The sequence below is a fragment of the Bubalus kerabau genome, chromosome 6, assembly GCF_029407905.1.
Source record: "Bubalus kerabau isolate K-KA32 ecotype Philippines breed swamp buffalo chromosome 6, PCC_UOA_SB_1v2, whole genome shotgun sequence".
NCBI lineage: Eukaryota > Metazoa > Chordata > Mammalia > Artiodactyla > Bovidae > Bubalus > Bubalus kerabau.
This window is the reverse complement of record NC_073629.1, coordinates 89376875-89393498: the sequence shown is the minus strand read 5'-3', so window position 1 is coordinate 89393498 and position 16624 is coordinate 89376875. Positions and strand designations below refer to the sequence as shown.

Here is a 16624-nt window from a genome sequence, read left to right as displayed (position 1 = left end):
ATACCCTCCTGCAACCACCACCACCACCCCAGCCTTTGAAAGAAAACATGGACTGCCTGAATTTAATTCTTACATTTGGCAATGAATCTCCTCAGGATCTGGCATATATTTTCTCAAAATGCAGATCAGTATCGGAGAAGGCAATGGCACCCCACTCCAGTACTTTTGCCTGGAAAATCCCAAGGACGGAGGAACCTGGTGGGCTACAGTCCATGGGGTCACTAAGAATCGGACACGACTGAGCAGCTTCACTTTCACGCATTGGAGAAGGAAATGGCAACCCACTCCAGTGTTCTTGCCTGGAGAATCCCAGGGATGGAGCCTGGTGGGCTGCTGTCTGTGGGGTCACACAGAATTGGACACGACTGAAGCGACTTAGCAGCAGCAGCAGCAGTCAGTATCAAAGAAAATTTGTTTTATAACCAGAGATGTTAGAGGCTAAAGAGTCCTTTCAGAGCTATCAGAGCCCTTAACTCATCTTTTTCCTAAATCTGGTATCACCTTCTAATGTTCTTGACAATTTACTCATTTAACAAGTTAAAGTTAGTCGCTGTTATATCCGACTCGGCAACCTTGTGGACTATAGCCTATCAGGCTCCTCTGCTCATGGAATTCTCCAGGCAAGAATACTGGAGTGGGTTGCCATTTCCTTCTCCAGGGGATCTTCCTGATCCAGGGATTGAACCCAGGTCTCCTGCACTGCAGGCAGAAGCTTTACAGTCTGAGTCACCAGGGAATCCCAGAATATGCTGCTTATCCCTGCACTCTGTTCCCACTAACTGAAAGCAAGCTCTATGAAGGCAGTGATCCATGTTTATTTTGGCTCATCTCAAGCAGCTAGAAATGTTCATTGAAGTGTTGGGTCTCAGCAGGAATCAAATCTGCTTCCCATAGGAAACCTCCAAAGGCAGTCCTTGTTCTGCAAACACACAGGAAGTGCTCCATGCACACTTGCTAACAAGTGAATGAAGCATGAGACATGCCACATACCAGCAGGCTGACCTTGGGCAAGTCACTGCAACTTGCAAGTCACTGTAAAATGATAACAATATATCCCATCTCACAGAACACTAAGCAGACTAAACAATAAGTGAATAGTAAAATTACTTTTCCAAACTGAAGTGCAGTACAGAAATGTCATTGTTGCTCTTATGTATGGAATGACAGGGACGTCATTTACTCATCATCCATCTAGGACGTGCATTGAGCAAACTCAAATGAACACGGCACAGCCACTGTCCTCAAGGAGTTTACTGGTGCGGAGGAAAAAAAACGGAGGCTTTGGGGGAGGGGGTGTTTTCCAGCCAGTCTACAGAGGAAACGACTGCCAAAAAAGTGGAATCTAGGAATGCAAGGCAGAGAGGAAGAAGGGATGCACCCAGTGAGGTACGAAGCTATTCAACATGCCAGGGAGCTTGTACCTGTTAATACTCAGAACCACTCCCGTCACGGAGCACTGCTATTCCTATGGCACCAATGAGGAAACCAAGGCTCAGAGAGGTTCAGTAACTTACCCAAGGTCACACAGCTTTATATGACAGAAGCCACATTTGAACCAGGCCTGCTGGACTGCAATCATATCATATAACAATCATTAGGCAAAACAGTCCTAGAGAAGTTTAGTTTTGCCAGAGAGCTGTGAACAACACTGGTGCCATGTGATTTGGAACTTCAGGGCCCAAGATCTGTGCTCTGGCCCTGGGGGTTTCTCCCCAGGGCTGCCCACAAGGATGAAGACTGAGCACTAGACCCATAGATTAACCCATGTCTACAGGCCACCAAGCAGGGCCAGCACCGCTAATGAGCTGGCAAGTCCCTGAGGGAAGTTTGCCTCCTTTCTTTCAGCAGACAGTGGTTTAAGTCACTCAGCCTTTCAGCTCACACCCAGAGCTCTTTTCCTCTTTGTAGGAAAGTCATTTGCATCTCTAAGAGGCTCATTTGCATCAAGCCAGGCCACTGGGGCTGCTCTTCCTCTTTGTAAGGTACTGAGCCCATCATGTGAAGTGGGATCCAAAGCATCTCAGAGGGTGCCTGGGCAGAGGCTCACCAACCTCGAATCTCTGCCCCCAGGCCAAGTCTAAGACAGAAGGTCTCTTGGCAGTAGTCTCTGATTCAGGAAATATGGGTCCCACACTCCAAGAATACCAGGCTCTTTGCCACATAACAGAACACAGTGGGCAAATTGGAGACATCAGGAATACAGACTCCTATTCTGGCCTGGGAGAATACCTTCTTTTATGCTCCCCTACTTTCTATATATATTCATTATAAATATTGATATATCTGTATTCACTTCTTACTTTCTCTATATATCTCTGAATCTATTTATTGGGATGGGCAAAAGCTTCCTTTCAGTTTTTCTATAAGACGTTATGGAAAATCCTGAATTTTTTTGTTAACCCAAAATATCTTCACATATATTTATATACATATAATAAGCAATATTATACGTATATGGTGTATGTGTGTGTGCTGTGCTGTGCTTAGTCACTCAGTCGTGTCCAACTCTTTGTGACCCCATGGACTGTAGTCTGCCAGGCTCCTCTGTCCATGGGATTCTCCAGGCAAGAATAACGGAGTAGGCTGCCATGCCCTCCTCCAGGGGATCTTCCCAACCCAGGGATCAAAACCAGGTCTTCCATATTGCAGGAAGATTCTTTAACAGCTGAGCTACCAGGGAAGCCCAAACAGTGTATATATCTTCTGTATATATCATATTGCTCTTAACATTTTGCTTTAGACTCATCTGTTCATATGTCTCCCCTACACTAACCCCTCAACCAAACGATGAACTCTTTGAAGGACAACAGTCTTTTCTGTACCCAAGCACCTGCCCAAATCCTAATACCTAACATGTAACAAACTTAACTCATGAAATATCTACTGTTCACCTACCAGATGATGGGGACCCTTCTTGGCACTTGGGAAACTTCAATGAACAATAAACACAAAAATATTCCCGCTTTTGTGGAACTTAACATTCAATCAACACAGGAAGCATAATAAATAAATAGATGCTTATTTAATGAGGATAACAAATGAATGAATGGCAGAAGGTGAGTGCTTGACCTGCCTCTGACCCCTTTCCAATTTGATTATGAACCTATTTTCAACCAGAAAGCTTATATTGGCATTATAATTTGCAACACAAATCTGAGATTTTACTTGATTTCACACTGATCCTGTGGAGAAGGGAAGCACAGAACCATGTGCCCTATTTTGTGGAGAAGAAGACTGACCCCTAGAGAGTGAGGACCCCTGAGCATGCAGCCTAAACTTTGCAAGCTGGTCTCCTAATCTCCTAATCCTGTCCCCCAACCTTCCAGGCTCTCACCCATGTGGGTGTGGCTGAATTTTCTGTTCTCAAAGGTGAGGCAAATTTCAGTGTAACTCTGGCATTTCTCTTTGATCCTCTGATGTCTTGGTCTTAACACCTTTCTGATCATCTACTCGATCTCTTCCTGGTATATATGTCAATATCTCAGCTGTCAATATTAACAAATTAGTAATAATAAATCAGTGGCTTATGTATGTAGAGTCTTTCCAAGTTTCCAAGGAGTTCTCTAACCTCATTTGATCTGACAACCCTTAGAAGTGGGAGATGGGAATGGTAGAGATGGTTACTGCCAATTTCATTTTGCACATGGGGAAATAAACCTACAACAGGAAAGATGAGACCAGCCAGGGTTTGCGTGGGTGCTACATGGAAGAGCCAGGAAGGGCTTCTCTGACACATCCTTCTCCAACATCAGTGGGCTCCCCACCTCCCACCAGCCCCACACCCAACCCCACACCCAGCCCCCAGGCACAGTGAATTTGCTCTGAATGTCTCATTCAGCATCTCCCAAGCCCTTCTCCCTTCCCATGAGTCAGCGAGTCAGGGGAAGCTGCCATCCGCGCTCATCTTTATGTGGATAAGAAGAGAAGGATGTGTGTTCTTGTGTGGAAGCCTGTAAAATCTATTTATGGACCTAATTGTCAGTTTTCATGAGTGACAGGCATACAGTGCTTTGACTACCCAGCCTAATGTGTCTGTATCTGACATTTTAAATAGCATTCTCTCTTCCCCTCCCTGTTCTTTTAGGAAGTAATTTGAAAGAGCAGGTATTTTTAAATTCATATATCTTTAATTATATCTATACAACTGTCAGAGATTAATGATTTCCTCAATCTGCTTCTTCTTAAAGGAGAATTCGGAACTTGGGAAATGCTGAAAAGAGCTCCAATGGATATGCTGTCAGTAACAAAGACATTCGCAAGCAAGGGCTTCAGCTTCAGTCAAGTTCAGGTTCTTGTTGTAGATTAATTTTGTGCGACGTTTCCATGAATTATTGAGAGAGCAGCACTCGTGGACGGCAAACATAAATAGATCTATCCTTGTAAACCAATAGAAAAGCATGTGACAGACGGGGAGTAGGCTCTGCAGGGAAAAAATACTCCCCTGCTACCCCAGAGAAATAAGTAACAACAGGCCCCAGATGGTATCCATGTCTTTTGACCCCCAAAGAAAACCTCACCTTCCCACATAAGCAAACTCAATCTAGAAGCTTGAGGTCATGGAGGACTTAAAAAAGAATCACAGCGAGCTCTCCTGCTTGATACCAGAATTTCAGCTGCAATGAAATGCATTTAATAAAGATTTGCTTGAAGCTGGATGGGTGCCAGGCACAAGGCAGGCTAGGGGTGCATGCTAGTCACAAGGCATGGCCCCTAGCATCAAAGGGACCACAATAGAGAGAGAATAAAAATGCCTTGCAGAGAATCCTGGCAGGCAGTGGAAGAAGGGCATTCAGGTATGCTCGTCTTATGAGAAAGGAGAGGCAGACAGCTGAGCACAAGCTCTCTTGCTAACCAGCTACATGATGCTGGGCAAGTCCATTTCTCTTTCTTTCCCAGTAAAATGAGATCAATGCTACTTTTACTCTGTGAGCATCACATAAAATCTGGCTTTTGTTTCCTATGGCTGTCTCATCTTCTCCCTTGCATAAACCTTGTGCCCCCACACCCTGACTTTGTCACCATCCCTCAAAAATGCTATGATTTCTTATGCCTCAATACATGCAGCACTGCAAGCGGCTCATGCACGTCTTCCTTTTGTTTAGTCAACTCCTAATCAACTTTCATAAGTGAGCTTGAAGGCTACCTCTTCTGTGAAGCGTTCTCCAATCCCTGATAAATACCTACATGAAGATCTCACACTGAGCTATAGTCACTGTCTATTCTCACATAGGGCTTGTGTCTCAAGAAAGAAACTGTGTTTTATATTTTATATCTTCATGGCCTGGCTAGTGACTGGCCCATGGTAGACAGGTACTCCACCAATTGCTGTTTAAATGAATATAGAGTGAATGAATGAATAAACAACCGAATGAAGGATGAATAATACATGCGAAGACCTTGTAAACTGCAACAAAAGAAGCTACTGTTTAATAAATGCTTACTATGCCCCAGGCACACAGGTACATGCATATAATTTCAATCAACCACAACATCTCCACAAAGTAGGCTTGTTACATGTAAATTCATGGCATGGGTACTAGCCAATCAGAACTGATGCCAGTGACACACAACACCAACCCTTTAGAAAGAAATCAAACCAGTCAATCTTAAAGGAAATCAACCCAGAATATTGACTGGAGGGACTGGTGTTAAAGTTGAAGCTCCAATACTTTGGCTACTTGACATGAAGAGCTGACTCATTGGAAAAGACCCTGATGCTTGGAAAGACTGAAGGCAGGAGGAGAAGGGGGTGACAGAGGATGAGATGGTTGCATGGCATCACCGACTCAACAGACATGAATTTTGAGCAAATTCCAGGAGATAGTAAAGAACAAAGTAGCCTGGCATGCTGCGGTCCATGGGGATGCAAAGAGTTGGACACGACTTAGCGACTGAACCACAGCAATAATGGGCTAAACGGCAACCCCTAAATGACCTTTTTCGTGTCCTAATTCAGGGATCCTGTGTATGTATGATGTGACCTTATTTAGTATAAAGGTCTTTACAGACATATTTAAGTACTTCAAGATAAAGAGATCATTCTAGATTATTTGGGTGGGTACTAAATCCAAGGACAAATGTAGGGGAGTCAGAGCATAAAGAGATGTGGCCACACACCACGGGATCTCAGCCAACACCGGAAGCGAGAAGAGGCAAGGGACCGATGCTCCTCTAAAACCTTCACATGGACACTTTGATTTTGGCTTTCTAGCCTCTGGAACTGTGAAAGAATACATTCCTGTTATTTTTCTTTTAATTAATTATTTATTTGGCTGCACTGAATCTTAGTTGCAGTACGTGGGCTTAGTTGCCTCGTGTCATGTGGAATCTTGCCAGACCAGGATTGAACTCATGTCCTTTGCATTGCAAGGCAGATTCTTTACCACTGGGCCACCAAGTAGGTCCCTGTTGTTCTTTTAAGCCATTAAGCTTGTGGCAATTTTTTACAGCAGCCTTGGGAAACTAGTACAGAGTTACCTTTATCTCTGCTATCAAGACAAGGAAATTGAAGTCGAGAGAGGAAAAGTTTTTTTCAAGGTACACAGCTATCGACCAGCAGAGATGAGATTCAGATCTGGGCCTGTCTCATTCTGAAGACTGCGTTCTCTGTGACGTCAGGATCCTCCCAGGGGTCCACAGAGAGAAACTTCCTCAGGTTCTCAGTGCAAGCTTGGACGCATACAGATGCTCAGTCCTTACATGTGGATGCCCACTCACTGGATCTGAGGAAGGGCCATGTTTGCTGATAAACATCCAGGTGGTTTGCGTTACAGTGTAGCTGTGAAGGATGGCACTGAAGGGTGGAGTTTTCACCCTGCGTGAATGCCCACTCTGAAAATACAGATCATGCAATATAGAAGGCAAAAACAGATGAACCCAACCTCCAGATTCAAAGCTGAGCTCTCCATCTTTTTCATGGGCATCTCCCCAATGCTGCTATGTCACAAAAGAGTGAATGGTGGCCGAGAAGAAAAATATATGGGCTGGTTCTAAACCAAAGTCATTCCAACTCCCCAAAGGGTTTGTTAAATCATTTCTAATTCCAAGGAGCTGAAGTAAATATTTAACACTGGATTCCTAATCCATAAATATCTACACACAGGGATTTCCCCATGTTTAACAAGCCCACTGGAAGTTGTGCAGTTTTAGCAAGTGTGACTAAGGAAACCTTACAATCCCCCACCCCAAAACGAGGAACATCTGCCAACTCCTGCAAGAGTGCTGATGCAAGAAACAGTGTGTGTGAGCCTGGGGTGCAGCCATGATCACTGAGAACTGCTAAGGGATTCAGCTTTGAACAGCGAGTTTAGGGAAGAAGAATCAGTGACACCTCCCTCCATAAAAAGGGGGAACTGACAATGTTGCTACAGTAAGTACCTTCCAAAGGATCCTGTGGTATTTTCCAATTGTTAACTTTATGGTGATTAACATTTAAAATGGGCTTCCAAAGTGAAAACAGTGATATTATTTCACTAGAGAATTCACCAAGAAAATTAAGAATCCTAGAATAGGACTTCCCCGGTGGTACAATAGATAAGAATCTGCCTGCCAATGCAGGGGACACAGGTTTGATTCCTGGTTCAGAAGGATCCCACATGCCACACAGCAACTAAGCCCATGCACCACAACTACTGAGCCCACACTCTAGGGCCTCTGAGCCACAAGTACTGAGCTCGCATGCTGCGACTACTGAAGCCTGCATGCCCTAGAGCCCATGCTCCAACAAGCGAAGCCACCTCAGTAAGCAAGTGCAGCACAGGGATGAGTAGCCCCTGCTTGCTGCAGCTAGAGAAAGCTCGTGCGTAGCAAGGAAGACCCAGCACAGCCAGAAACAAACAATTTTTTTAAATGTGGTGCTATATGGTGCATAAAAACAGACATTTAGACCAACAGAAAACAATAGAGAGACAAAAATAGACTCTCACATATATGGTCAATTAAGAAAAAAAGAATCCTGGAATAACATTGGCAGAGTCTCTCAATTCATCCAACTCTTTCAGTTGAGACATCTGTGTGTGTGTGTGTGTGTCTGTGTGCGTGTATATAAATATATGTATGTATATATAACTTCATTAAGTTTATTTTCTTTATTAAATGTGAGGCATCCTGAAAGGAATTGAAAAATAAAAAGACCAGGTTCCTTCCTTGAGACATTCTGATTCTCTCCCTAAATGATTAGTTAAAAAAAAAAAAATAGTAAGAGTTGTCACTTCTTAAATACCTACTATGTCCCAAGTCCTCTGTTAGGTTCTATATATATATATCTCATCTCTAATTCTAAAATCCTCATTTTCTGAGTGAGTAAAGAGGTTCTGCAGGTTAACCAGCTTGTCCAAAGTTTTCTCATACAATGTGGAGCCAGGTTTGAAACAAAGGATCAGTCAGGGGCCAATCAGACAAACAGAGTCCTTGCCAACTTTTCAAAGAGAGAATTTCATGTGGGGAACCCTTACAATGGTGTTAGAAAAGCTGAAAAGCCAGGGAAAAAGGAACTGATCCAGGGATTAGGGAGAGCAGGAAGCTGTGAGCAGTCCTGGGATTAGACCAACAAAAAAAGGAGATGCTGTGACCAGGATGCAAGACAAGGGACTGGGACTATGGCTGTGTGGTCCAAGGGCGGTTAAGACATCAAGAGGAGTGCCAGCGTCCAGCAGGACCCAGATCCACAGAGCACATGCAGTGACTGCCAAAGCCACAAGTGGAAGAAGAGGGAGAGGGAAAAGTGTCCAACCTCTTTGTCCCACCCTCCAATCTCCCTCCATGACCTCCTACTGGCTGAGCCCAGCCGGAAGACCCAATGTCCGGAGAGCTTAAGGGAATGGAGTTTGCAATGTCCGCTCCCTGGGATACACAGAATACCCTGCCATGTACAGGTAGAGGATGAATCTGAGAGCAACCAACCAAGAGATCAGGATGCCAAGACCTGGGTTACTTCTCAGCCCTTGATCTTGCTGACAGAAAAACACTATATCATGAGAAGAAGCTGAGATCTAGTCTTGAAGATGCCACCGTTCACCACGTGACCACATGCAAGCTGCACAAGTCCTGGGCCTGTTTTGGAAAAGCATCGTGTACTTGTTATGCCTGGCACTGCCAACTCCTGGAGCTGATGTGAGGGCCAGGCAAGATGGCCTGGACACTGGGCCTTTGTCAACTGTGAGGCCCTGGTCTGTTCCTGAACCACACAACAGATTTTCTTTCACTTAGCAGTACTGTATATCTATCCAGACTCAACCCCTACTCCTATCACCAGGATATTCCCATCAGCCACTCACCTTGAGATGCCCTTTGCTCTAACCCAGCTACCTTGCTCAGCTCTGCTCTTCCCAAGGATATTTTCCAGGGACTGGAGACAGGAGGATTTCACATCAGGAAACGACTGGCTGGCGGGAGAAGAAGGTTAAGGCCTGACTGAGGCTGCTGCCTGGTAATCCTCTCTAACTCCTGTATGGCAAGAGGTAACAGACAATCATTTCTTGTGACTGAGACAAGATCAAAGGATTAAGGGGTTTTTGGTAAAGAAGGGTTGGTGATCAGTCATGAGAACTGTAACAGTCGGACTGCTGAAAAGAACAGCTTGCTAGGTGAAAGTCTGATAATACAGTCTCGGATGCCTGTGAAAAGCCTGAGTTCTTTCACGGAGAAAGGCCAAGGAAAGGGCAGAGCCTGGGTGTCTGCCCAGGAAAGCTGCTATCACATTCTAGACAGGCCTGGCTACAAACATGCCTGCTGCTCCGGGAGGTGAGGGGTTACTAGCTGAGCCTTCAAGGTCTTCTACTTAAGGTGATGGCGTCTCATCCACCAGTTATCAAGCACTGACCCCAGGCATATAGGTCTGTACCCCATCTTATACTAGTCCTCAGCCTGTATAGTGGACAGAGTATTTTCATTTGATAAATGAATAGACAGACACGGTATCAAGTGCTGTATTTAAAGTTACTCCATTAACAACAGAAGTTACTAAAAGCAGCTATATTTCTTAGATACTTACTCTTGTCTGGAGACTCCTCATGGACAGAGGAGCCTGGCGGGCTACAGTCCATGGGGTTGCAAAGAGTTGGACATGACTGAGTGACTAAGCACAGCACAGCACAGACGAGACACCATGCTAAGTGTTTCACAGTTACGCCCCAAGCCATGATGAAAAAAGTGAAAGTGTTAGTCATTCAGTCATGTCAGATTCTTTGTGACCCCATGGACTGTCGCCCATCAGGCTCCTTTGACCACGGAATTCTCCAGGCAAGAAAACTGGAATGGGCAGCTATTCCCTTTTTCAGGGGATTTTCCCAACCCAGGGATCAAACCCGGGTCTCCCACACTACAGATGGATTCCTTACCATCTGAGCCACCAGGGAAGCCCTACTACATACGAGATACCAGACACCAAGTTAAGTGTTTCATAGTTAAGCCCCAAACCATAAGAGATACTGGTCTTCTCAATGAACAATGAAGGACCAGGATCTGAAAGAGCCTGAGTAAAAGATTTGTGTTAGCCACATTCAGAAGTAGGAGAAGCAAGATTCAAATCAAAGTCTCTCTCCTTCAAGAGTTCTTAATCACTGTTCATCATTGCTTCGTTTGTTCACTCAGCAAATATTTACCAGGCACGTGCTATGTGCTGGGCACTGGTGGAGGTGCTGGTCACACTGTAACAGACACAGCAGTGTCTTTGGGAGGGAGACACTCTCATTTGTGACACTGCAGGGTGTCGGGGACAATCCTTCCATCAATAGGTATGCAGCATCTTGGCACCATGTGAAAGGTAAAGGGGAAAAGGAAAGATATACCCATCTGCATGCAGAGTTCCAAAGAACAGCAAGGAAAGATAAGAAAGCCTTCCTAAGTGAAGAATGCAAAGAAATAGAGGAAAAGAATAGAATGGGAAAGACTAGAGATCTCTTCAAGGAAATCAGACATACCAAGGTAACATTTCATGCAAAGATGGGTTCAGTAAAGGACAGAAATAATAAGGGCCAAACAGAAGCAGAAAATATTAAGAAGAGGTAGCAAGAATACACAGAAGAACTATACAAAAAATGAGCCAGATAACCACGATGGTGTGATTACTCCCTAGAGCCAGATATCATGGAGTATGAAGTCAAGTGGGCCTTAGGAAGCATCACTACAAAGCTAGTGGGGTGAAGGAATTCCAGCTGAGCTATTTCAAATCCTAAAAGATGATGCTATTAAAGTACTGCATTCAATATGCCAGCATATTTGGAAAACTCAGTAGTGGCCACAGGACTGGAAATCCCAAAGAAGGGCAATGCCAAAGAATATTCAAACTATCACACAATTGCACTCATTTCACATGCTAGCAAAGTAATGCTCAAAATCCTTCAAGCTAGGCTTCAACAGTACGTGAACCAAGAACTTACAGATATACAAGCCGGATTTAGAAAAGGCAGAGGAACTAGAGATGAAATTGCCAACATCCAGTGGATCACAGAAAAACCTAGGGAATTCCAGGAAAAAATATCTACTTCTGCTTCACTGACTACACTAGAGCCCTTGACTTTATAGACCAAACACACTGTGGAAAATTCTTAAAGAGATGGGAATGCCAGACCACCTGACCTGCCTCCTGAGAAAACTGTATGCAGGTCAAGAAGCCACAGTTAGAACTGGACATGGAACAACAGACTGGTTCCAAATTGGGAAAGGAGTATGTCCAGGCTGTATACTGTCACCCTGCCTATTTAACTTATATGCAGAGTACATCACGAGAAATGCTGGGCTGGATGAATTGCAAGCTGGAATCAAGATTGCCAGGAGAAATACCAATAATTTCAGATAGGCAGATAACAGCACCCTTATGGCAGAAAGAGAAGAGGAATTAAAGATCCTCTTGGTAAAGGTGAAAGAAGAGAGTGAAAAAGCTGGCTTAAAACTCAACATTCAAAAAACGAAGACCATGGCATCTGGTCCCATCACTTCATAGCAAACAGATGAGAAAACAATGGAAACAGTGACAGATTTTATTTTCTTGGGCTCCAAAATCACTGTGGATGATGACGGCAGCCATAAAATTAAAAGATGCTTGCTCCTTGGAAGAAAAGCAATACAAATCTAGACAGCCTATTAAAAAGCAGTGACATTTCTTTGAGAACAAAGGTCTATAAAGTCAAAGCTATGGTTTTTCCAGTAGTCATGTACAGATGTGCGAGCTGGACCATAAAGAAGACTGACTTCCAAAGAATTGATGCCTTCGAACTGTGGTGCTGAAGAAGATTCTTGACAATCCCTTGGACTGCAAGGAGATCAAACCAGTCAATCCTAAAAAAAAGCAATCCTGAATATTCCTTGGAAGGACTGATGCTGAAGCCAAAACTCAATACTTTGGTTACCTGATGTGAAGAGCCAACTCATTGGAAAAGACTCTGATGCTGGGAAAGATTGAAGGCAAAAGGAGAAGGAGATTACAGAGGATGAGATGGTTGGATGGCATCACCAACTCAATGGACATGAGTTTGAGGAAACTCCAGGAGATGGTACAGGACAGGGAAGCCTGGTGTGCTGCAGTCCATGGAATTGTAAAGAGTCAGACATGACTCAGCGACTGAATAACAAGAACCTTGGCACCAGGTACCACACTTGGCCTACTCTACTTCTCCTAAGTGGCCAGGCCAGCGGGAAGGTTGCACCTGTTCTGTGTCCAGCACTAACATTCTGCCTTGTTCTCAGTGCCTCAGCCCTCATGGGCAGTGTCTGGGATGAGTATTTGCATATGGTATGGCTTGAGCCCTGGGTTTGTAAGATTTTTCACTTTAAGACCTTTAGGTCAGTCACCCAAAATAAAATGAGGGTTGGAAAAAGCTATAGCAAAAGTGCCTTTGTAAGCCCTTCCTCAGAAAGGTTAAGCCTGACACCTTCCAGCAGTTTAATCAGCTCAAGAGATGCTGAGTGAACAAGTGCCAACTCAGCTCATTACGAACCCCAACTTTTCATCTTTTGGTGGCTAACTGGCACTAATGGGTGGGGCACAGGATGACTATCAAGTGAGGAGGAGCTGCAGCGGGCTCTTTAATATTCAACACCTAAAGAGTTTGGGATCAAAGACACAGAACATGACTATAAATGGAAAAATGGCCATCCTGTCTGCACTCTGCCGCTGTCCATGGATGCTGAAGGCACCTTGGGTGGGAGAAAGCTGGGGACAACTGTTATTTTTGCCCAAGGGACCATTTCGTGTTGTCATGAGGAAGTATTTCTCATTCCACATTGCAAGTACGTGTCTGTAACCCCAATGATGCTCAACTTTGTTAACACTTACAGAGTACATACTGTGCAGCAGGCACTGGGCAACAGGAAGGGTTTGCAAACAGGAACTATATCCTCTTCCTGCTCGCAGGAGGCAGGATGTGGTATGAAGACAGATATGGGGTTGAGGAAAGCACATTAGCACAACTTGAGATCTAATGTAACAGAGGCTAGAGCCCCAACTTCAAGTGGCACACAGGAGGGTCTAAACCAGCCTTGCACCTTGTTTAGCTTGGTCCAGGAAGGCTTCTTGGAGGAAGTGACATCTAAACTGAGCCTTTTCGGAAGCTGTATGCATTCAGCCTGTGCCTCCTTACTTTGCATAGTGATCTCCTCCCATGACCCATGAGGTGGGCTATAATACCTGGCTTATATTACATATCCCTAACTCTTGAAGACCAGGAGTAACCATTGTCAGAACTGGGCTGAGATTTACAGAATTTCTTTCCCTAGAATTGGGATTTTGTGACTCAAGTCTTACTTGGGATCTTGAATGAACAAATCAGTAAAGCTGGCCACGAGCACAGTGACCAAGGAAAGCCTGCTGCAGGGAGGGAGAAGCAGGAAGCAGAGCTGAAAAAAGGCAAGAACAGCTCTGGAGAGATGGAAAGGGGACATGTCAGTGTCTGGCTTCTTAGGGTGGGGCTTGTGCCCTCAGGATGCCCAGCCTCCAGGTTGCTTCTTTTATGAGTAGGTTCTGTTTTAAGCAACAGTGTTTCTGAGGGAGGCCAAGGTGAAGGCTGCGCAGGGAGCCGTGGAGTAGCATGTTGTGCTTAGAGACCAATAGGTGACACTGGAGCGCTCAGCTGTGACCTCCTTGAAGGCAGGCAGGGGGCAGATGGTATCTCTCCACCACCAGCAGCACCTCCAGCACAGAGCCAGGCAGCAATGGACACACACACAAAGCCTTGCACAATCTACCCCGCAAAACCTTATGGTCCCACCAATCAGCCATGATACATGGGCTTTAGTTTTCTCATGGTCACAAGAGCAGCAAACTAGAGTGTGTGTATGTGTGTGTGTGTGTGCGTGCGTGTACACACACACATACACACACAAATGTATGTGCTAACATTTACATACATGATTTCATTTGGTCTGAATTATCTCCCCCAGAGATGAGCCCTATCACTCCCCTTTTACATATGAACAGTGAGGCTTAAAGGATTTAGAAGTTGCCCAGGGTCACATAGGGTTTCCCTGGCAACTCAGCTGGTAAAGAATCTGCCTGCAATGCAGGAGACAGGGGTTCAGTTCCTGGGTTGGGAAGATCCCCTGGAGAAGGGAATGGCTACCCACTCCAGTATTCTGGCCTGGAGAATTCCATGGACTGTATAGTCCATGGAGTCGCAAAGAGTCGGACACGACTGAGTGACTTTCACTTTCAAGGTCACATAACTTAATAAATAGAATGAGGTGTAACTAGTCACTTTGTAATTCTGAAGACATTAACACAATCACTGGGCTATATGCCTCACAGGTTGTGAAGGCTGATGGAGCTGACTTAAATAAGGCTCTGCACACACCAGCCATCAGCAAGACTTTCAAGAAATGTGACCTCCAGGCCTTCGTGGCCAGGGGGAGCAGTGGGGGGTGGGACAGCCACTCTCCTTTTGTGTGCAGGAAGAATGCTAGGTACTAAGAAGGCTTTTTTCTCAGGTTGTTAACCAAATAGCTGCTGTAGCTCCCCTCTTATTTGGTCCTTGCAGGCTATGAAAGGACAGAATGTTCTGGAACTTGTTGGACTAACTGGCCAGAGAATCTAGGACCCTGATCTCATTGAGCTTCACCTGCGACCCCACAGTTGCGCACCTCTATCTGAGAACGGTGTGACCTGGGGAGAGGACTCTGAATGGCTGGTTTGCACCAACTGGCAGCAAGTTGAAGAAGTCAGAGGGAAGGTCTGACAACAGCTTATCATACTTAGGCTTTATGAGCATCAGTTTGGTTCCAAGAGAGGGCCATGAGGGCGCATCTTGCAGACCACCAATGGCAGGGAAGAAAATAGCCTGGTGCCTCAGGTGCTACACTCAGAAATTCACTCTGGAGAGCAGTATGCTGCTGCTGCTGCTGCTGCTGCTACTGCTAAGTTGCTTCAGTCGTGTCCGACTCTGTGCGACCCCATAGACGGCAGCCCGTCAGGCTCCCCAGTCCCTGGGATTCTCAAGGCAAGAACACTGGAGTGGGTTGCCATTTCCTTCTCCAAGGAGAGCAGTATGGAGGGGTCCTTAAAAAACTAAAACTAGAGCTGCTATATTAACCAAGAATCCCACTCCTGGACACATAACCAGAGAAAATCATAATTTGAAAAGATACACGCTCCCCAGTGTTCACTGCAGCACTATTCACAACAGCCAAGACGCTGAAGCAACCGTCGACAGATGAATGGATAAAGACATGGTACACGTATGCAATGGAATAGTACTCAGTCATAAAAAAGAATGAAATGATGCCGTCTGCGGCAACACAAATGGACCTAGAGATTATCATAATAAGTGAAGTAATTCAGACAAACATGATATAATATCATTTATATGTGTAACCTAAAAAAGATACAAATTAACTTACGTATAAAACAGAAACAGACTCACAGACATGAAAAATAAACTATGCTTACCAAAAGGGAAAGATGGCAGGGGAATAAATTAGGAGGATGGGATCAACATATACACACTACTATATATAAGATAGATGACCCTTGGAAGAAAAGCTATGACCAACTTAGACAGCATATAAAAAGCAGAGACATTACTTTGCCAACAAAGGTCCGTCAAGTCAAAGCTATGGTTTTTCCAGGAGTCATGTATGGATGTGAGAGTTGGACTATAAAGAAAGCTGAGCACCGAAGAATTGATGCTTTTGAACTGTGATGTTGGAGAAGACTCTTGAGAGTCCCTTGGACTGCAAGGAAATCAAACCAGTCAATCCTAAAGGAAATCAGTCCTGAATATTCATTGGAAGGACTGATGTTGAAGTTGAAATTCCAATTCTTTGGCCACCTGATGCAAAGAACTGACTCACTTCAAAAGAACATGATGCTGAGAAAGATTGAAGGCAGGAGGAGAAGGAGATGACAGAGGATGAGATGGTTAGATGGCATCACTGACTCAATGGACATGAGTCTGAGTAAGCTCTGGGAGTTGGTGATGGACAGGGAAGACTGGCGTGCTGCAATCCATGGGGTTGCAAAGAGTTGGACACAACTGAGAGACTGAACTGAACCAACAAGGATCTACTGTACAGCACAAGGAACTCTACTCAATGTTCTGCAATAACCGATATGGGAAAATAATCTGACAAATAGATATATGCATATGTATAACTGAATCACTTTGCTAAATGCCTTAAACCTACATGACACTGC

The 16624-nt window shown here is 44.7% G+C and overlaps 1 protein-coding gene and 1 long non-coding RNA gene across 39 annotated transcripts in view; one reads left to right on the top strand and one right to left on the bottom strand.

Annotated features, from left to right (window-relative positions):
- Window positions 1–16624, bottom strand: part of DAB1 (DAB adaptor protein 1) — a 956508-nt gene that overhangs the window by 270880 nt on the left and 669004 nt on the right. The window contains exon 5 of one of the 38 annotated variants that reach the window (XM_055585758.1): window positions 9276–9383. The exons of the other annotated variants lie outside the window; for them this stretch is intronic. The gene's annotated coding sequence lies outside the window, so the exon portion shown is untranslated. The remainder of the gene's footprint in view (window positions 1–9275; window positions 9384–16624) is intronic. 38 annotated transcript variants of the gene reach the window in all.
- Window positions 1–16624, top strand: part of LOC129655400 (uncharacterized) — a 57177-nt gene that overhangs the window by 38244 nt on the left and 2309 nt on the right. The window lies entirely within an intron of this gene.